At 34.6% G+C, this 22,933-nt stretch overlaps 1 protein-coding gene across 6 annotated transcripts in view; it reads right to left on the bottom strand.

Annotated features, from left to right (window-relative positions):
- Nucleotides 1–21,651, bottom strand: part of LOC105229233 (uncharacterized) — a 32,978-nt gene extending 11,327 nt beyond the window's left edge. The window contains exons 1-2 of one of the 6 annotated variants that reach the window (XM_019992324.3): nt 21,516–21,651; nt 20,687–21,094 (exon numbers count right to left, since the gene is read on the bottom strand). The gene's annotated coding sequence lies outside the window, so the exon portion shown is untranslated. Of the gene's footprint in view, nt 1–20,686 lie in introns of all 6 variants that reach the window. The other 5 variants (XM_029552651.2, XM_029552649.2, XM_019992323.3 and 2 more) reach the window with 5 other exon arrangements.
- Nucleotides 21,652–22,933: the final 1,282 nt, after the last annotated feature.

Genomic DNA, 22,933 nt, shown 5'->3' on the forward strand with positions numbered 1-22,933 from the left:
GTGAGTTTTTTACAAAGTTTCCAATAAACACGTTTTGGTAGGAGATTTGGGCATAAAAGCCAGCTAGCAGCGCTGTGGATGCTGTACCTATTCTTATTGTTCCAAAACTTCAGCAAAGTGAGCGTGAGGACCTTCCTGTTACAGTTGAGAGCTCATACTTGGAGAAACTTTCTTAGAGTGGTCTAAGAACCTATTATTCAGAGTACAAAACGAAAATAATTGATATTGTTTGACTTACTCTAACGTACATATACAAGTATATTATAATACGTAACTGTGCACTATGTAAATTATTAATTTTTAAAACCATGTATGTATAATATTTGTATATAATTTTGAATTGTCTCAGACAGCCATTTGATTGTCTCTTAATGCTTCCTAATTGCATTGTCCAAGTCTTTTAAAATATACAGATTTATGTTTCATTACGCTGAACAAAGAAGTAATAAAGACAAAATATATATAATAAGGAAATTGCAAAATAAAGAACTGCATTGGTATTAATATTTAGGTTTCTCTGCTTTTTGTATGTACCTATGTAAACTATGAAATTTATATACTCTCGCTGCTTGCCTTTATCTTAAATGTCGTTTTGAATTGTTTGTTAGAATTGCAAGTAAGGAAATATAACAAAATAAATTCGGTTGCAAGGAAGCTCTAATATCTATTAACACACAAGATATTTCTTACAAGAACTTGATTCCAATCGCTCAGTTAGTACAGCAGCTACCATACAGTTATCTATAGGTATACGATCTGAAAAATTTCTTCGAAGATTGCTTTATTGCCTAAGACAATAATACATGCCAAATTTTATGAAAATATCTTGTCAAATGAAAAAGTTTTCCAAACAAAGACTTCATTCCAATCGTTCAGTTTGTATGACAGCTGTATGCTAAAGTGGTTCAATATCCGCCAATTGATCAGCTTAATGACGTGAAAAGGACGTGTGCAAATTCTCACATTGATATCTCAAAAACTGAAGAACTGTTTCCATTTTTTTTTTTCGGACTGAGTTTTTATTGTACTTTTTATAATATGGATCAATATTTGAAAACATGTTTTCTCAAAGATAGTCTGGTTTGACGCAAAAGGTGGCTAAAACCATCCCTTTACGCCAATTTATTCAATATAAAAATTCTTGACTTGATAACTTTCGTATTGGCTATTGACCTTCATACTAGATTCCCAAACGAGAATGTTAACTTGTTTAGGTACTAAAATGGAGTGATACTAGTATTAACTTCTCCCTATTGATTGTTGGTAAGGTCACTAGGATAAAATGCAGAATATCTTAATTGAATTAAGTGAGCAAAAATGTTACAGAAAAAAGTTACCGCAATCTGCTCACAAACCGCCTAATATTGAATATAATTATAAGAATTCTTATGCATAATTTTTCTATTTAATATTACGTACCTCTCTTTACAAATTATAGGAGCATTACCTGAACTTAACTTTAACTTTTTGTTTCTAATCAAATGACAAGAAATCAAAACCGCTCCGATTACTTATACCTAAATGTAATGTATATGTATACATATCACACATACATATATGCGTATATAAGTGAAAATTATGTCATATAATGGCTTCATAGACTTAGCGCTAAATTATAAGATAAAAATTGCATATTAAATAATAAAATTCAATTTATTTATAACAATATTAACAAAGCACTTAATGTGTATTCAAGCGTATCAAACATACAAGTATATTTAATTACATTTTCTTATTAATTTTAATCCCACTTGTATTATAATAACATAACGAAAAATCTCTTCCCTCCCTAAATCTCATAAAATACTTTAACCGTTAATGTTTCAGCGTATTTTGGCTAATTGGCTGTATAACTAAAATCTACGCACTCTACATGGGTAACACTGCTGCTAGCTCTATTGCATTTATGTATATAAAATTCACAAATAAATAAATTTTAATTAGTCTATAGCAATGAATGAAACTACTTACTTTCCCCTCCCAAACTAATCAGTACAGTTCGTATATACTTTCGATTAGTATATACAAATACTCGTAGTATGGATACTTGTTATTCATACATATAGACACGTAATGTGGTGGGAATTTCTTTAATACTAATGGTTGGTTATCTTCACAGTGAATGCAATGAACTCAGTAAACAAAGTGTTTTAGTAAAGTGTATATTAAATTCACTTGAACTTGTTCTATTAAAAACGCATTGCCCCTTGAAAGCTTAGCGAATATGATCAATGAATTAACACGGTTTCACACTAAACTAATTCCATAATAGCATTAATTGAAGTTTATAAGTCTTCAAAGCCGGACTACCTCAACTAATTTGCTTGAGAGTTAACTGAACTGAAATATGTACATATGCACGAGGTATGACAATTAAGTAATGATACTGATTCCATAAAAACCGTATATTTGAAAATTATTCTACAACTCTGCCATCCCCTTCGTAACATTTCTGGGCCGCTTCGATTGGGATGTCTGCGAGTACCCTCGTTACGGCCGCCTTGATGTCTGTAATCAACTCAAAATGGGTTCCTTTGACCACCGATTCTGTTTTAGGAAACAAAAAAAGTCACAGGGTGATATGTCGGGCGAATAATACAGCTGTTGCAACACGGCGATCTCTTTAGAGGCCAAATACTGGGACACGCTGAGAGCGGTGTGTTCCAAACAACCGTTAGATGGGCAAAACTATTAAGTATTTTTGCCAGCACATAGAAGTATCGCTTTAAAATATGTACATATGTATGTATAATATATGGTATAAATCTCGGTTGACTATACTGATTGAAATAAAAGTCGCATATTTACTAGTGCGCGTGAGAAAAGTATCGATTTATTCACGAACAATATGAACGTTATATTGGATTGTGCTTTTGTATGCAATGTTTTACAAATGATCTAAAGCCAATTAGTAAAACAAGCATTTGTCTTAACCAAACAGCGTCAAATTAACGCCATTGCGCCTTTGCCGTGGGTCACTGTTATGCGAAGGCAGCCATTAGCCCAAGTTCAAGTTGACGGCTGTATAACAATGGGCTTGGAAATGCATTACATCATAAGTAGAAACGCGTGTAAGTGCAATGGCCAGCACATATCATATATGCATATATATATATACATATGTATACATATACAGGGTAGGCCATTTAAAGTTGACCCATCTGGCAACGCTGTAACTTTTAACAACGCTGACAAATCGGCTAATGTCACACCGCGTTAGAAGCGTCATTCGAAGACAATTTATACCATGGAACAGTACACTCCAAAAGAACGCGCTGAAATTGTTCAGCTTTATATTCAAAATAACTTTTCAATTGTGTTAACTCAACGTGCGTTTCGCAAAAAAAAATAAAGTGAAAAGTGCTCCAGTTAAGAACACAATTGAGTCTTTATACGCAAAATTTGTGAACACCGGTAATTTCAGTAATGCCAGTCATGCATCCAGACAACGCACAAGAGGTTCTGATGAAAATATCGAAGCTGTACGAGCCAGTATTGAGGAGACTCCATCGACATCGAGTTATCGCCGCTCTCAGGAATTAGACATCTCTCGCACCACTCTCCGACGCATAATTCATAAAGATTTGAAGATGTTTCCATATAAAATTCAAATGGCACAAAAACTAAACCCAGCTGATTATCCGCGACGCCTTAATTTTGGCAAATGGGCCATCGAAATGGCTGAAAACGAACTTGACTTTTGGCGAAAACTCATCATGTCAGACGAGGCACATTTCTCGTTGAATGGAGGCGTAAACAAGCAAAATTGCCGATTTTATGCCACCGAAAATCCTCAATTAATTGAAGAACAGCCTGTTTACGACCAAAAAGTAACAGTTTGGTGCGGTGTTTGCGCGAATATGATCATCGGACCGTATTTTTTCGAAGACGATGATGGAGCCACGACAACAGTCAATGGTGAGCGTTATCGAGCCATGATAACGGATTTTGTGATACCCATTATTCGCGAAAATGACATGGATAACTTCTGGTTTCAACAGGACGGGGCTACATGCCATACAGCTCGACCAACAATCAATTTATTGCGACCATTTTTCCCCGGGCGATTGATATCGAAAAAATGGTGATGTTGACTGGCCACCGAGATCACCAGTTTTGACGCCACCAGACTTTTATTTGTGGGGTTATTTGAAAACCAAGGTATACGCTAATAAGCCAAAGACCTTAGCTCAACTGAAAGCCAACATTCGACGTGAAACAGCCGCCATATCATCCGAAACATTGGCCAAAGTCATGGAAAATGTCAAAAAAAGAGTGCATTTAGCTGTCAAAGCTAAAGGTGCCCATTTACGCGATCTAATTTTTAAATATTAGCTGAAAGAAATCCCCTTGGACCAAAATAAATTATTTTTGAAATGAACAAAAAACATTGTTTTCTTTTGTTCTTTTTTTTTAGAAACAAATGGGTCAACTTTAAATGGCCTACCCTGTATATACATATGTATATATACTACAAAGCGTTTGCATATTTTTGTGCGAAAACTGTGTGTTTGGCTTTGGATTAAGTGTGACGCTAAACGGGCGGCTGTTATGCCCGCTTGAGCGCCTAACAACACAGTTCTCTATACAATATGGCTGTATGTTCATGTGTTTCTACTAAAGTCAATATGTGTGAACTTAAAATCTCTGAGGGCTGCGCCTCGTTATTATTGATTTGCAATAGCAATGTGAAATGCGAGTTGCGAATATTATGGATGTAAAGAATAGTTTGCTAACATTGTGTTGTTTCTAATTTCACCGGACAAATTCATTGCACAATTCATCAAATATTTACATGTACATATGTACTTGTATATACCTCAGTGTGCATATATCATTGAATAATAGATGGGATACACCTGTTTTTCATATCAATACTGCAACTTTTAGTTTAATATCAAGTTCTGTTTACCAAGTAAGGAAGGGCTCAATTCGAAGGGAACTGCAATTATTAGACCAATCCAGGAGGCAATAGTATCATAAAAAAGACGTATGACCATCGTAAGGCTATATAAATGGCATTTCATTCCGAAAAGCTTTCCTCAATTTCTGTGTATGATTGATAATTTAGCCTATATGGTACTAGCAAAGGTGGCTCTGAAAACATACTCAGACCTTACATGGAACATGGAATAGACATGAACCGATGAGTCGGCCTTAGGAGTATTTCAAAAGAGGGTGTTGCGGAAGATTTATGGTCCTTTGTTTATTGGCAATGGCGAGTACCGCTAACGATAAAGCGAAGTGCTGTACGTGATATACGACGACATTGACATAGTTCAGCGAATCAAGAGACAGTGGCTGTGCTGGCTGGGTAATGTTGTCCGGATGGTAGCGAATCTTCCAGCTTGGAAGGTGTTCGATTCAGTACCTGCCAGTGAAAGCAGAGGATGAGGTTTTAGTAACCCAAAATTAGCAAGAAACAGCCTCTAACATCGCAGTCGAGAAATTGACTATAAATTAGTATTTTCATTCATGAATTTAATCTAACTACATTTACGATTTATAGATGAGGATCACAAAGTCAACTCTGTAAAATCACTTACTATTATAGGTGACCTAGCAGAAAGAAGACGAGAGGACAAAACCCTAGAAGAAACGTTTATCGAATATGTGCCATAATACCATATTATACACATAACTTTACATTGTATACCTCGAAAGCGCTGCAGCACTGTTGTTGCCTACGAGCCGGATAGGTATTAGTAAGGATGTTACAGGCAGAAAGTGCAGGGCAGTATTTCTGAAAGTTACACTGGAATATCTTCTACTCTTAAATCTAAAACTATATCTAGGAGATGCGTTCGTAGATCAAGAGACTAGGTGAAGTAAAGTTCACATAAGCGTTGACGACTAAGAACCAGTAGGTATATGCTTCAATAGCTTCACAGGTGGGCAGTAAAACCTAACGTAATCTAATCTACATTGAGTGTCGCTTAGTATGCCTCACAACTACTTAGTCACCTAATTGCTCGTTTTTTGTCTGTATTTGCTGTTGCTACTTAGAAATATTCTACTTTGACCACTAAATTCATCGACTGAGAATCAGTTTTTAGAGTATAACGGACCGCCAACGCTATAATCCGCATATAAAAGTTTAAATCAAAGAAATTCGCAGACCCAGTCTGATATGGAATCAGACCGATTGATATACAGCCGGTGAAATCAGAGTTTATTAATGTTCGATAACACGATTATCGTCATTATCAGTGTATTGAAACGTGTGATTAAGATTAAGAATTAAATTTGATTTAAAAACAAAGTTGACAACAACTTTCCACAGTACAAATGACCATATGATCTTGCGCTTTTTCAAGAACAATTGTTCTCAATACAAACAGGAAAACAAGTGTTAAATATAACGGTAATAAATATTAAACAGAAGTAAACAGATTCAGCTTATATGGTATTAGTTATAAATCTATTTGATTCTAATTTATTACTGTTGCGTGTACATCTCTATGATAAGATTTTCAACTAGAGATTTTCCATACTAGTTTTGGCACATGTTTCTGACAAGTGGGCAATTAAACTATTTATTTACTGTTTTATGTAGTATATGTTATCGGATAACTTAGTGTAAAACCACTTGTTTTTAATTATATTTGGTATAGTTCTAAGAGTAATTTATATTCAAATAAATTATGACAGGTTCTTTGCTTGTGTAAGCCAGCAATATAGAGCCGCAATTAACTAGGCTAATTGTGTTGTTGGAACCCGAATTACGTTTAAATTTTTCCCAGACTTTTTAGAGGTTTAGTACCAATCTAACAGTATTCCTTTAATTCCATTATTGAGGTACCATCTACACATCTATAATAGGCATATATTTTTTATTTACATACAAAGCTATATATATCTAATTATTGCCTTGAAATCTAATAATTTGAAATGTTTGCGTGCGTTTTGTTCTAATAACAGCCACTTGAACCGGTTATGCACCAATATATTTTACCCAGTTTTCTATATTCATATCACATGTTTGTATGGTATGTAGATATGTGCATATGTGCATATATAGTACATATATTTCAGTCAATAAATTTATATATCGCACGCATGTGTGGCGATTGGCGTCTACACGTCATTTGATATTCAAACAACTGACAAGCCAAATCAATTGATGCTAGGTACATCCATACTCGTATAATGCATGAATTAATATACAGTAGAACTCCAATTATCCGAATTAATGGGGACCGGGACCCATTCGGATAATCAAATATTCGGATAATCGGATTTTTATTTTTAAATACCCATTGGAGAGAATAAGAGCTACGTTTTGATATTGCACTATTTTTTTTATTGAATTAAATGGAAGAAACATGTTTTCACATGCTTTAAATATGAATAAAATGTACTTATGTACAAGTTTAGAAATAAAAATCATTGTTTTTTAAACATCTCCGTCAATGTAAGCTGTTTTTCGGTATTCAATAGTTTTCGGGCAGCCAGGTACCGCATTCGCTTGACGGTGAGCAGTTGCAAGTGGTCACACTCGGGCTGACGCTCCATCCACTTCAAAGCAGTCTCGAGGCCGGCAAATGCTTCACTAGCTGATGGTCCAGCGTCTACTTCAACATCAGCAGAAAGTTTTTCTTCCACTTCCACTTCAACATCTTCTCTCACACTTACAACAATTTCATCGTCATTGAGAATTTGAAAACCAGGGTCAGACGTGTCACAAGCCATCCACTCTCCTACATCTTCAGCACTTACTTCTGTACAACCAGGAATTTTTACAATCATTTTTCTTATTTCCTCTAGTGACAACGCATCTTCATCATCATCATCCTCTCCATATTCTTGTTTCTCATTTTCTTCAGATTCTTTTTTTTTTGTTCTTCTCAGACGGTAGGCCTTTCAGTTTATTCCACGCACGTCTTAACGTCACTGGCGTAACCAAACTTCAAGCTTCCGCTACCATGTAAAAAGTCCTTTAAATTTATTTTGCTATGATTTGTCAAAACCAATTCTTCATCTTCAGCATTCAGAATAATAGCGCACTCAGACTTTTTTTGGACAATTTTTTGTGATTCGGATAATCGGCGATTCGGATAGTCGGAGTTCGGATAATTGGAGTTCTACTGTACAAGTATATAATATGTACATATGTATACCACAGAAATAGTTTTTCTGCATGCTAATTTAAAAACAATCGCGACAGACAGCTTATGGTATTACTTTGTATCACTTTTCATACATGCAAAGAATTTGTTACCTGAAATTTAAAATATATATACATATACACATATAATATGAATAATATCTTTATACCAAATGTATGTGTATAGTAACAGAAAGCAAAAACTATACTAGGATAATCTGCATATATTCGAAGGAAGGCCAGAACTTAACGTTGGTAGGCGTATTACTTTAGATTTATAGAACTTTTTTTTAATAAACTACAGAAAAATAAATAAAACCGCCAATACGAGTATATATTCACTTAATGAATTCCTAAATGTTATGGCAATTAGTATTTGAACACAATATCGGATATATGAGCATGGGGATTATGTCTTTTGAGGAACATCCTAACGAACCCACTTTGCAGCAGCTTAGTCTGCTAGAGCAGATTCAAAACACAATATCTAAATGACCACTATTCTTGATATGATTGGGTCAACAGTAATTTGAAGTGAAACTTTAACAGTTTGCATGGATTGTTGAACCGATCCGGTGGAACCAAACAACATTTAAATGATTTAGATGAATCTACTGAATCAAAAAGTATAGAATAATTTGCCTGCAGCGTTCATCATGGACTCGTAACTTATTTTTAATAAAACTGTATTTCAATTTCTTCGGAATGCATAGCAGGCAGGGCAGCTGGAAGTCCTTTCGGTTTTTACCGAAAACGTATAAAGTACTATAACTAAGCACTAAATTAAGATATATGTAAAACTCTAATTTAGGACAGAGGATCGCAGTAGCAAGGAGCACCTGTGGGCAAAAAATTTGAAAAATGTGGGCATGGGAGGTGCCATAAGTTTAATAAGTCTAGTAGTTGAATTTACATACATACATATTTCCTAAACCACTAAAGATACAACAACCAAATCTGATTAGCTCAAATATTATCAGCCCTTAGGTACTGAATATATGAACCCAGTGCTTATACTTTTTGTTTGCCGAAAATGTAAGTTATGTAATATGGAGACGTATAATTGAAATTTTGTGGCAATTTTTTTTCTTTACCGTGAACAAATTGAAAGGTGAATTTTATCCATTTCATCTCCTTCAAAGTAATCCCCTCCTGCTGCAATACACCTATGCCAACGAATTTTCCAGTCATCATAGCACTTGGAAAAATCTTCCGTCGTGATGGCCATCAGAGAATTCTTCTACTCAGCTTTTATATCCTCAATTGAGTCAGAAGTTACACGAAGGTAAATCAGGCGAATACGGTAGCTGTGGCACGATATTAGTTGAAAATGTGGCGAAATGATCACGAATAACCAAAACAGTATGAGATGGTGCATTATCACACTTCTTTATTTAATAAATTCAGCCATAGTAAAAATCGAAGAATTCACTTTTAGAACCTCACAAAACGACGTGTATCTCAAATGCTAATGAATATTTTGACGATAAAATGTATCATAGATGTCACTAACAGTACTACCAACTTACAGAAAAAATGTATCAATGCGAAAAATACGCGAAATGTAAATTAAAAATTCACCTTTCCATTTGATCGCAGCAGTATATCAGCCAATAAGTGATTGATGTTAATAAAATTGAGAGAGATAAAAAAAATCGGGTGAAAACTGATGAATGGTCCACAATGGATTTCGTAAAAAAATCTCATCAAAAGAGAAAGATTTCCATACAAGAATTTGACTACGAGCGTTCAGTTTGTATGACAGATACATATAGTGGATAAATATCGGCGGTTTCGAAAAATTAGCTGCTTATTCAGGAGAAAACTTAGTATACTCTGTTCAGGGTATAAAAAGGTAAATAAATACCATTGAAAGATTAAAAATTATTTCAGTGTAAGAACTGCACGGTAATTTGGCAAAGTTATTGACTTTGTTAGCCATTCCTCTATGCATATCCACATTTTTATATTATAGTTTATGATTATATACGATTATATAGGATACATATTTTCTAATAGACGAAGAAGCTAAATTTACTTCAAAGGGATGCTTTCTTCGCCTCTTAAATCCAATGTTAGCGACAAATAAAACATCTCAAAGCAAACAGGGAACACTTTAAGTCCACCCGTTTAAAAATGTTTACCCATTATGTGAACTATTGAACCTCTCTTTGATTTTTTGTCACAGAATCAGCTGATCGTAAACTCCCTCTTTTAAAACAAACTAACTAACAAATTCAGATTGCCAGCTTAAGAATAATAATTACGTATAAACAATGAAAGAAAACGAAACCCATAAAAACTAAGCGACTATGTCAATTTTATACTTTCTTTCATAATATAAACCAACCCTAATGCTCTTACGTACGATGCACAGTTATTAAAGAGAATCGCGAATTTCAATCTAGCGAAGAATTAAATAAATTGATGCTAATTGAATTCGTTGGTAGTTGTTGCATGCTACAGATTGTAAGAACTATTATTATGCACTAGAATTATATAGGGGTACATGGGTATTAAGCAGATTCATACTTGAGATTTAAATAGAACATTTTTATTGCTGCATTCAAGAGCCTAAAGAAAAATTATTAAGAAATTTATTGGTCAACTTGAGCTTGTAAATAATTAAAAATAACCACATTATACAAAAGAAAAATTGTGCAAACCAAAAAAAAAATGCAACTAATTAAAAGCCAAGCGTTTTACGAAGAATTCAATTTGATTTTGGGAAAATGTTGCAAATTATCTTTCTTTGGACATCAGGTTTTAAAACTAAAATGTGTATTTCGCATAAAGTTGACTTCTTAGAAGGTGAAGCACTATCTGTTGGGCTTGCCATTATTTTCCGAAATTTAAGTTTTACCCGCAAACTCCTTGAATATAACATAACTGTCATTTGAGATACTATCATCATCATAAGTCAATGTACATAAGTCAAGATTAATTGTCATTGAATTTGACAAAGTGGTAGCCGCTCTTTATTATTTATTGACAAGTTTTACGTAACTGTGTATTATCTATACTGTCTAGATGTTAGAAAAATGTACTTTGTAGCACTAACTTACTTTCTTATCAGATTATTACATTTACAATTTAGTATTTTAATTACTTTTGCTGATAACTAATTGAGACAATATGTAAAGACTCGCTTTATGTCACTTCAGTAAACAAAGACGCTCCTCTCTTTAGTAAAAATCTATAAAAAATGGAAACGCTAGTTAGAAAATGACAGAATTAAATATAGTAGCATTTAAATATGAAAACTAAAGGGTGAATTATTAAGAGCTTGATAACTTTTTTTAAAAAAAAAACGCATAAAATTTGCAAAATCTCCTCGGTTCTTTATTTGAAACGTTAGATTGGTTCATGACATTTACTTTTTGAAGATAATTTCATTTAAATGTTGACCGCGGCTGCGTCTTAGGTGGTCCATTCGGAAAGTCTTTTGGGCAACTTTTCGAGCATTTCGGCCGGAATAGCCCGAATTTCTTCGGAAATGTTGTCTTCCAAAGCTGGAATAGTTGCTGGCTTATTTCTGTAGACTTTAGACTTGACGTAGCCCCACAAAAAATAGTCTAAAGGCGTTAAATCGCATGATCTTGGTGGCCAACTTACGGGTCCATTTCTTGAGATGAATTGTTGTCCGAAGTTTTCCCTCAAAATGGCCATAGAATCGCGAGCTGTGTGGCATGTAGCGCCATCTTGTTGAAACCACATGTCAACCAAGTTCAGTTCTTCCATTTTTGGCAACAAAAAGTTTGTTAGCATCGAACGATAGCGATCGCCATTCACCGTAACGTTGCGTCCAACAGCATCTTTGAAAAAATACGGTCCAATGATTCCACCAGCGTACAAACCACACCAAACAGTTCATTTTTCTGGATGCATGGGCAGTTCTTGAACGGCTTCTGGTTGCTCTTCACACCAAATGCGGCAATTTTGCTTATTTACGTAGCCATTCAACCAGAAATGAGCCTCATCGCTGAACAAAATTAAAGCGCGAAACACATTTCGAACCGAACACTGATTTTGGTAATAAAATTCAATGATTTGCAAGCGTTGCTCGTTAGTAAGTCTATTCATGATGAAATGTCAAAGCATACTGAGCATCTTTCTCTTTGACACCATGTCTGAAATCCCACGTGATCTGTCAAATACTAATGCATGAAAATAGTAGCATTTAAATATGAAAACTATAATATAGAGAAGTGTCGTTCGCAGCAACTCGGACTGACGTATGAAACGCTTGAAACGCGCACAAAATACAGCTTCTGTAAGAAATGAAGCCGATCGACGTTCGCTTCGCTCTATTGAAAAGTTCCAAGAAAATCTGATGTTACGAGCCACATTTTGTTCAGTGATGAAGATCATTTCTGTCTCAATGGGTTTGTAAACAAGTAAAATTGCCGAATTTGAGACGAAGAACAACCTAAAGAGATTCAAGAGCTGCCATTTTATCCAAAAAAAAAAACAATGGTTTGGTGTGGTTAGTGGGCCGGTGGAATCGTTGGTTCATATTTCTTAAAAAATTATACCGATGAGAACGTAACCGTAAATGGCGACCGTTATCGCGCGATGATAATGGACTATTTGATGTCTGAAATTGAAGCTCGAGACCTCGGCAACATTTGGTTTCAACAAGACGGCCACTTCCCACACATCGCATCAATCAATGGATTTATTGAAGGAAAGCTTTGGTAAGCAGATAATTTCACGTATTGGGCCGACTGACTGGCCACAAAGATCGTGTGATATTACACCGTTAGACTTTTTTCTGTGTGGATACGTAAACTCTAAAGTACATGCGAACAATCCCGCTTCGATTCAGGCCTTGGAGCAACACATCAGGCGTGTCATTCGCCAATTACCAGTCAAAATGCTCAAACGAGTCATTGAAAATTGGACTCAATGGATGGACCATCTGAGACGTAGCTACGGTCAACCTTTGAAGGAGTTAATCTTTAAAAAATAAATGACAAAGACTGTTCTTTCGGATGATAATAAACATTTCCCATTAAATTTGAAATTAATTTTTTCGTTAAAAAAAGAGGAAACCTCGAAATGGAACACCCGATACATTTAAACTAATTTTGCTGTACTTTTTTTATTATTTTTAATATGCAATTAAGTGAGTGCTCTATTGTTGTATTTACTCACTTTTAAGTATTTCAGGAAAAAACCAACTTTGCTGTAGTTGAATTCAAAAGTTCTTAATGCCGATTAGATAAGTTTTGCACTAGCTACGGGAAGCAGGTCATTGAACGTTCAATTTAGTTATGGTATCTATAATATGCATTTACATATAGTATACACCACACATAAAAGTCTGATCTGGTCAGCCAGCCATAAACATTTACCTTAAATATGTTAAATAATATCTCTATAAATTTCCACGCCTTGGAAACAACAACGCATACATTTATATGGTTCTATAACTAACCTTTCCAGATACTTTCGTTCATTGTCTCTCCTTCAATGCTTCGGATTTATCGCACTTTCAAAAAAGAAATTAACTGATGTACATGCAAATATCGTGTTAACATAAGAGAGATGGTAGAGAAACTTAACATCTGTTATGGATCGACTCAACACATTTTGATTAATATTTTGAGTATAAAGAGAGTCAAAGCTAGACTCATTTGAAAGGACCTAAAACATCAGCGAAATCGACGTCGAGTAGAGGTCGCAAAAGAAATGCTTGACAGGGTTACTGAGGATCCTATTAACATCAAACTCATCATTACTGGGCAAGAGGGTTTATGAGTGGGATTGTCCAACAATAAAGCGAATGGCGTTGCATAAATTGAGCAGGAACCGAAAAACAATAAACTCGCTTAAAGTTATGAAATCTATCCCATCCGAAGCTTACGATAAATGTATGGACCGTTCCCACGACAGCCGAGTCTAAGTAACCGGAATGGTAATTTTCTTTCTTTCTTCCGCTTTTAACTCTAAAATCCAGTTATATTATCGAATGCTAATTAAAAGTATTAAAGAGGGTATACCTTTAGAAAATTAAACAATTTCTTTTGACTCTAATCAATTGAAAAGCTATTCAAAACTAAAGTTCCGAAGTTTCATTCGTATACTCCGATAATTTTCGAAGAAATAGTCTGCACTTCATGCAGCGGCTGTATAGGTACCAAAACCTTGAGGCGCGTTTCCTCGAAACTAACTTGTTTGATCCGGCCGTCAAAATTGCGAGCGAATTATTTAACTTTAATTTACTTGAACTATGGCGTATTTTATAGACAATTTTATACTCAAGTGCGAGATATTTTGACTGTGGTTAAACTATTTTGATGTCGAAAAACAAGGGTAAAAATGGCCGTTTTTAGAAAATCCAGGCCTACATCCGCAATTTTTCGAAAATCTCAAAACCCCTCTACTATTCACATGATAAAAGCTTATTGATTAAAAAAAAAATTACTTTTTTCATTTTAAATAAGAAGCCTAGTCAGGAAGGTGACGACCGTAAAAAATGTCACTCAACGGGATCGTTGATATTTCCGCCATTTTGTTGTTTTTTTTTGACATAAAATAATTTTTATTTTGTAGTTCAATAATACCTCTTACTATATAAATACATACATACATACGTATTGCAAAAATTCGGATGTGATCGGTTTTTATTCTTCCATAATAAAAGGTGAAAAAATTACCTTTTTTGACGGTACGAAAACTCGAAACGAATAAGGTTTTATAATAGTGGTTAGCCAAAATTTATATAATGCAAACTTGCACATATGTACTTATATTCATGCATACCACTGCCAATTATTTTGTTTTAATCAAAATCAATCATTGTTTCTAAAAAACGTCTGTGTGTGTGAGCTTGTGCGCAAAAGCCAAAATTGTAGGTCAGTGTGCGCTGAAGCGTGCCAAACGCTATGCAGCAACAACCGCCTCTGCTTCCTATATTTAATAACACAGTGGCAGCTCAACACGTTAGCAACAAAAACAATAATTATTTATTTATATTGTTTGTGCACGTTTTCCAAAGCGCATATGGCACATATGAATATTCGTATATTTGTATTTATTTATGTGTATAGTACATATGTATGTGTGTTGTGTTTACTCAAATAGAAGCCAAAAAGGTGTGAGGCAGTTTAAGCATTAAATACTATACAAAAGCTAATAAAACAAATATTAAAGAATAAAAAGCTTAACTGCTGGCGCTGGTGAGTAGGCCTTGAATTCTTAACCAGTAAATAGTTAGATAACCATTAGTTACAACAACAAAATGAGCAAAAGTTCACCTAAACCGGTATCTATTTCAGGTACGCACTCACCTTTATTTATTATTTACACTTTGTTCATTTGAACAAATGCCATATTTCAACTGTCGCAGTTTACTTACATACATACGGTCACCTGTGTAAGTGTAACCAAGCGTTGCCGAAGCAGAGCAACTATTTTAATACACATACATATGTGCATATGTATATTAATATACCATGGAACATTTGAAATTTGTACAAATTATGCATCGTATTAATTTTTCAGTTGTTCGAGTAATTATAAATGCGTAACTTGTCCCTCGGGTGTTAAGTAATAGTTGGATTTTAAAGTGGCAGTCTATAAGTGTAATGAAACTGAAGTAAAAATTGATTTTGTGTATGAAGAATTGAACAGTTCTCTACTGGTGAATAGTCAAGAAAGGAGACAATTCCTTGGATATTAGTCAAGTTCTTAGACTTCTATTTGAAATCCAATAAGACTAAGTAAAATTCCCTATAAACCCTTATAAAGGAAGATGTGTGGGAGAATATCAATACCTTACTACAGAGATCTTACTGTCTTACTGGCATTGTTGGAATATCGGAAGGATCAGTGCAAACCATTTTAAAAGATCATTTCAGTCAAAGAAAAGTGGGTGCACGAAAGTCACTCACCCGGCTGAATATCGCGTCAAAAGCGAGCAAAAGCTGAAAAAACTACCTCAAAGCAATTAAAAAATAAAGTTTATCTTGACACTTTTCTTCGATTGTCGAGGTGTGGTAGACTCCGAATTTCTTCCGACCCAACAAGCTGTTAACAAGGAATTCTATTTGAGTGTTATGTGTCGTTTTCGCGAAGCTATTCCTAAGAAGTGGCCGGAATTATGGCCGATAACTCTTGGTTCTTGTCCCACGATGATGCACCGTCGCATACTTCATTGATTCTTTATAAGTTTTTCGCCAAACGTCAATTCTGAAAGGTGCCGCAACCACCGCATTCGCCTGATTTAGCTCCGTGTGACTTTTTGGCATTCAGCAAACGACCGCTTCAGGGGAACCCTTGAAAACATTAAACGTGGAGCACGTGTTTGGAGGATTGGAAAAACCGTTGGCAGATGTTTATTGGGGCCAAGGGGGATTACTTTGAGGGGGGACGATATAGTTTTTAAAAAATAATTAAGAATTTTAAAATCCTGAACAGAATCTTAATATGTTTTGCTCATAGTAGAATATAACCCAATTCCAATTGAACACATAAAACCACCAAAAATCAAAAATTCAAGATTCATTCTTTATATAATAGTTCCCAGGTAATGCCAAAAGGATGTACAGTAAATAAATTTTGCGAAAAAATCGGCTAACTTGTTATTATAAAAGAATTTGTTTTCAAATATTTGAAAAAAACAAAAATAATTTTGGCGAAAATGAGTCCCAAAGCTCTTCTTTTTCGACGGTAATTCTGGCAGCACCGTGCTATGCTATATAAAAAAATAAAAATATTGGAAATATGGATATGGAATCTTAATCCTCGTAAGACTTATAAGTAATTATTTTTATTTTTAGTTTTGATCCAGTTTTTTTCGCAAAATTACTTGGAAAAAATAATTTTTAATAAACTAACAGAAAAAGAGAAAGTCTCTTCCTTGGTGGAACAGTAGAATTTCACAATTAAGGAAAGCTTTCAATGAGAGTTTTAGAACTAAAATATGGCAGCCATATGACCTTATGAAGTCAGCGAGATTTTAAAAATCTATATAAACAAATAAAAATATAATATATTTATATGTATACGTATATAGGATAAAGCTGCCATACAAACAGACCGATCAAAGTCAAGTTCTTGTTTAAGGAACTTTTTTATTTGTTAAGGCTATTACTGCTTCGGCGCAACCATGTTAAAAATGCTTCTTGTCTTAATCGAGAAAACTCTGAAATATCTTAATTTATACAAATTACCAACCCAAATATACAATAAAAAAGGTAATTATAAATTTCTACGAACAAAAAATTTTTTAGAAGCTAAACACATTGCTAAGCAAATAAAATGTAATTACTTAATATAAAAGCGCAATTACGCAGTTGCCATACAGTTCATTCATTAATTACCAAGCTTAAATAAAAATAAAAATTAAAATAAGCACAAACATGCTCACACAAATAATAGAAATAAAATAGCTGCTCGAATAGTGCAACAACCTCTTCAACAAATTATTTACAAGTTTTATAATGTTTCATTAAACAGCAGAAATATGCACAAATACATATGTATATACAAACATGCAAACATACAATGTACAGCTTCTTATAAACTATTCCAATCTCACTAAGCAACAATAGAAAATACAATTTGCTACATTTCAAAAGCTTTTCTAGAGCGCCGAGAGCGGCACGTGGTATAAACGACGCGAAAATATATAAATAAACAGAGAGTGAAACTCGTCAAACTCTTGTAATCAAACGAGCTTTAATCGAGGTACTCGACGACAACAAAAGTGGTGCACACGTTACCAGTGTTGCCACTCAGTATCATGTGAAGCCAAATCTATGATGAATGCATAATTTTGTGGTGTTTTTGTATGACAATAGTTGGATTCCCTAGAAAATGCATAATTTGACAAAAAGAACGTTGAAAAACTGTAAAGTACGGCGTATTTTTTGTTTTACTGATGTCCATCTTTGACTCTGTGCTCTAACAATACTGAGTCAAACAATCATAAATTGTCGGAGAAGGTTTTTTGGATCAAGGTCTTATCTTTTTAATGCGTAATCCGCTCTACTCATACAAGGCTAGACTATTACAGCCAGCTATTGCAACAAAAAGTATATATTTTTACAAGAATTTATTTTTTCTTCTAAATTTGTATATTTTTTAGAACTTTTGTTGAAAATTAGTGAAAAAAAATATACATGATTAGACTATATTCGCTATAGTTTGTAGGATATTTTAGCAGTATATCAGAAACACAAAAATATGTGTGGTAAAAAGCCTTCAAAAACGGTCAAGAGAGATCGTTGAAAACATGCCTCGCTCTGGATGACCTTCGACCTCTTCAACTGATGAAAGTATTAAAAAAGTGAATCATCAGGCAAACGTTAAAGAGATGAAAAAAGCTTCAGTCCGTTCGAATGATTTTTGATTATCTGGGGTATGAAAGGCGTTCTGGCTCGACTCGTCCCGATAAAGCTGAATTTTTTTCAAAAAGAGTGCCGTAAAAGGTCTCTTTGGACATGCTTGATCGTGCGAATTCCGATCCCACATTTATAGAGAGCATGATAACTGCCGATGAGACATGGATTTATGACTTTGACATGCAAACAAAGTAGAATTCCGAAAAATATTGATAATTTTCTTAATACTAAACTTAAAATTTGGTTATTTATTTTTTCGGAGACAGCGGCTACACTACTCGTAAAGGGCAAACTATTTGTTACATGTAAGTATATTTGTATGCTACGTAGTAATGTCAAAACACACAAATATAAAAGTATATTATTTTTAAAATTCGGGATTTCGTAACCCATTTCCGCTCAACTGTGAAACACAAGTCTATCTTTACATTGCCCAAAAATTTCCGAACACTACACTGTCTATTACACTTTTTCGACAAATTTATAAAATAAAGTTTTGTTTGCAACTAATCTATTGAAAGATTAATCACGCACCACCATCCGGCGTCCCGAAAAAGCAAATCTGCCGTGTTTCAAATTTGATAATTTCTCCAAAAGTTTTTAAATGGAGATTGAGTTTAAAAAAAATTAAGGTTCTTGTTGTGATATATTAATAGGCATATGTCAAAGTATAGGTTCATATAAAAAAACCGTCCACCTCGCTGTCAACCACTTAATCTAACCATCCTACATCCCGAAAACATATTTTTTCGGTATTTTCAGTTCTAATTGAAAGCTAAATATTTCAACTGCACCTCAGCAACAAGAAGTTTTCAGTTTGCACGTTGCAACAGAACGTCACAAAATTTGACGTCAAATTAAGATATACAAGTAAGTACAATGGTAAAAAAAGAAAAGCAGAAAAAAGAGACAAATGAAAAGCAGTCTAGTAGCGTGTGAAATGCTTCACTATTTTTGAAATTTGTTAGTTTGTAGCGGGTGGCGTTGGACTGTTACATAGTTTCAATTTTGCACTTGCATATACATAGATAAGGACATATGACGATATTATATAATATATGAATGTGGTACGAACTAGTAGAATTGAAATGAAACTTATAACTAGTAAAAAAAAAATAGTTTAGATCAAGCCTTGCCCAATTTAAATGCAACTATTCGGAAAAATATCAAAGATATGGAAGTTCTTTGGAAAGTTGGTGTAGAAGATAAGCATTTTTAAGTCGGGGTATCAGTATTGGCTCAAGGAAAAAAAACTAAGAAGATCTGAACAATCGGAATTAAAATTGTTCTTGAGAATCATTATTGAACTAATAACTTAAGTAGCCGTTCATAACTAGTCTGGTATAAACTGGTATATTTAATATAAACCTGTTTATATAGTACAAATTAATATAGACCTGGTCGGAATTCCAAGTTTTAATAGATAAACATATTAAAACAAAGTAACTGATTTGGTATAAACTAGTATGACTAATGTAAACCGGTATATATAGTACAAATTAATATATTTCTGGTCGAAATTCGAGATTTTAGTAGATATACACATTAAAACGAAGTAACTGGTCTGGTATAAACTGGTATAACTAGTATAAACCGGCATATATGGTAGTACAAATTAATATATTTCTGGTCGAAATTCGAGATTTTAGTAGATATACACATTAAAACGAAGTAACTGGTCTGGTATAAACTGGTATAACTAGTATAAACCGGCATATATGGTAGAAATTTTATATATTTCTGATAGAAATTAGAAATTTTAGTAGATACACACATTAAAACGAAGTAACTTATCTGGTATAAACTGGTATAACTAATATAAACCGTTTTATATGGTACAAACTATTATATTTCTGGTCGAAACTCGAGATTTTAGTAGATAAACACATTAAAACAAAGTTGCCTGTATGGCAAAAGGACTGTGAGCTGACTAGTTGTGCTGTGATTCATACGAGTACTAGTTGTGGGGTAGTTTGTAACTAATTGATTTCACTGCAGGGAGCGCTCAGCGTCACTAGACAGACAAATATTTGATAATCATGATACAAGGGCTATTTGAGCGAAATCTCTCTTGCTTGCCAAAACGTGGCGACTTTTCCGCATTTTCTGAAGATTCAAAGTACAATGTAGTCATGAATCATGTCGTTCAAATTGTGTATGTGGGAAACTTTTATTTCACGTAACTATTTAATAAAATGAATTGGTTGCATGTTTGTAATATACTCACTAAGGCTTGCTTGCTGTCAATTTGTTGAGTTTACTTGCGTCAACTTTTTTATTTTTATTTTTACTAATATTATTTAATAAGCACGAATCAATTTACTTTAAAGAGATCTACTTTTAAAAGTGTAATAATTGTAAGCGCACTTAACCATAAAATTTTGGAGTATTTAAATAATTGCACATTTTATTGATAGCACTGAAATAATAATAGACATCATGTCTGGCAAAATACTGTTAATTGAGTAATAAAAGCGCACCCAAAGAGATGAAGGGCTAAGATGTTCACAAAGCGATTTTTTATTTATCTTTTTGCCACACTCTCGCACCGCGCTATGTTTAATTATAGCACGAATGCGAATGTCACTATAGTAACCTTGATACTTTCCGCCCGACGCTCGGCAATCAATGAGCCCTTAATGAGAAAATATAGACTATATAATAAAGTTGTCAAATACGCGCATACTTAAAGCAAAAGAAACGCGAAGACAACATTAGCGACACAATCAAGCAGCAAACAAAACGAGAATTTTCACAAAAAAACGCTGGAAAGCTGTTTCCACATCTGTGGGCCAGCCAAAATCCGATATCGGTTAGCTACGCGCTTTGCTTGGACCGAAACGAATAAAAAATATGTAAACAGCAAAATCACTTTTCTTTCGAGTATTTTAATAAATTATCACAGCGCCCACAAACAAAGGCAACGTCTTGCTGGTTACTTTTACATACAGTTATTTATGATATATTATATTATGCTTATATTTATATTATGTATATATTGATATAATATATTATATACACATATTAATATGTTACATATGATTTAAGAAACACACAAACAAAGCTTTATAGTGTCTCTAGCGTAGTGTGTGTCTATTTGTCAACGTCTTTGCTAGCGCGAAACCATAACCGAACCGCTCCACAATTAATTGAAAACTGACTGAGCGCTGTTTAGCCGACGCCGTCGACAACTAGTATGTGAAAATTTTAAAAAGCTCAGTGTGCTTTTCCGGCCGCTCTCGCAGTATCGCAGATGTCGCACTTTGCCCCCTGGCTGACTACGTCTTCATAGTCGTACTTGTTGCCCTTTCTACGCGGTAGAACGCGCCTGCTTTTGCTTTTGTGATAAATACGAGTGTAAAAGTGCTGGACGCTGTTAAAAGTTACTGATGCACTTTTTAGGGGCTGCCAATGCATCTTTTTGGAATCATAACTGTCTGAGAGATTTATAGGCAAAAAAGGAAGTTTTCTCTTACGATTGTTTTATATGAAAGTAATGTCTCTATTACTACAATAACATATAGCTCCACCGGATATTGCCGGCAAGTGCATTGCTGCGAAGACCGCTCTAGGGCTCAGAGAAGCTGAGTATGTGAAGAGTCCAAACATGGTCTCGCTGAAATTCTCTTCTCCTTCAATTGCATCTCTGAAAACCTGAAAACCTCTGCGTTACTGATACTACTTCTGGCTGTTTAACAAATGTATCGAAGCTATGAGGGAAAGTTAGAGGAGGAGTCTTCTGTAAGGAGCTCTCCCTCCAACTTAGCTTTAGGCTGTAGTTCGTAAGTGTTTTTAACGGGGGTGACATTCACACAATGAGTTCGCAAACCATGCCCTCAAATCTAAACTTGTAGAGTCTGTCCTCTCCAGAAATAGCATCATGCTACCACATCATCAAACTCTGTTTTGGCGCCCGGCAGGAATCACTGAAGACTGAAAAGCCGATGAGCTCGAAAACCGTACCCCGCTCTCATCGGAGTGGAAACGAGTCGGGGTCTCCGCTGTCATCTTGTGCTCTAGTACCGGACCTATGGACCTCCCGTGCGCTTAGCAGGCATTGGTCGACGTACAGTTCCTGTGTGACATTGAGGTCCCTCTGGCCAAGAGTAGAATGTAATAGGTTTACTGAACTGCTGCTTTTTATTTACTACCGAACTGGTTTTATTGGCAAATGTCATTTGGCAGCAGTTGTAACAGTTCTTACTGAACATTTTTCAATAAACAAATTGTATCGTAGAGGGTGAGGTGAAAACATCCAGGCATTTATCCTCCATTGTCCAGCTTTTCCAAGGCTGAGGCTAAAACTTTTTGGCAGTCATATCTATATTAAACCTTGTTTTACACTTCCCAGTGTTTTCGAATCAACCAATAGATAGGAAGTTCGCTCTGCTTATTCACACAAAAGCCAGTTTTACAATACCGCAATACAGGAATTTTTTCGGTCGAGAATAGTTACTTTGGGCGATATTACGCT

This window comes from Bactrocera dorsalis, chromosome 2, assembly GCF_023373825.1.
Source record: "Bactrocera dorsalis isolate Fly_Bdor chromosome 2, ASM2337382v1, whole genome shotgun sequence".
In the NCBI taxonomy this organism is placed as follows: Eukaryota; Metazoa; Arthropoda; class Insecta; order Diptera; family Tephritidae; genus Bactrocera; species Bactrocera dorsalis.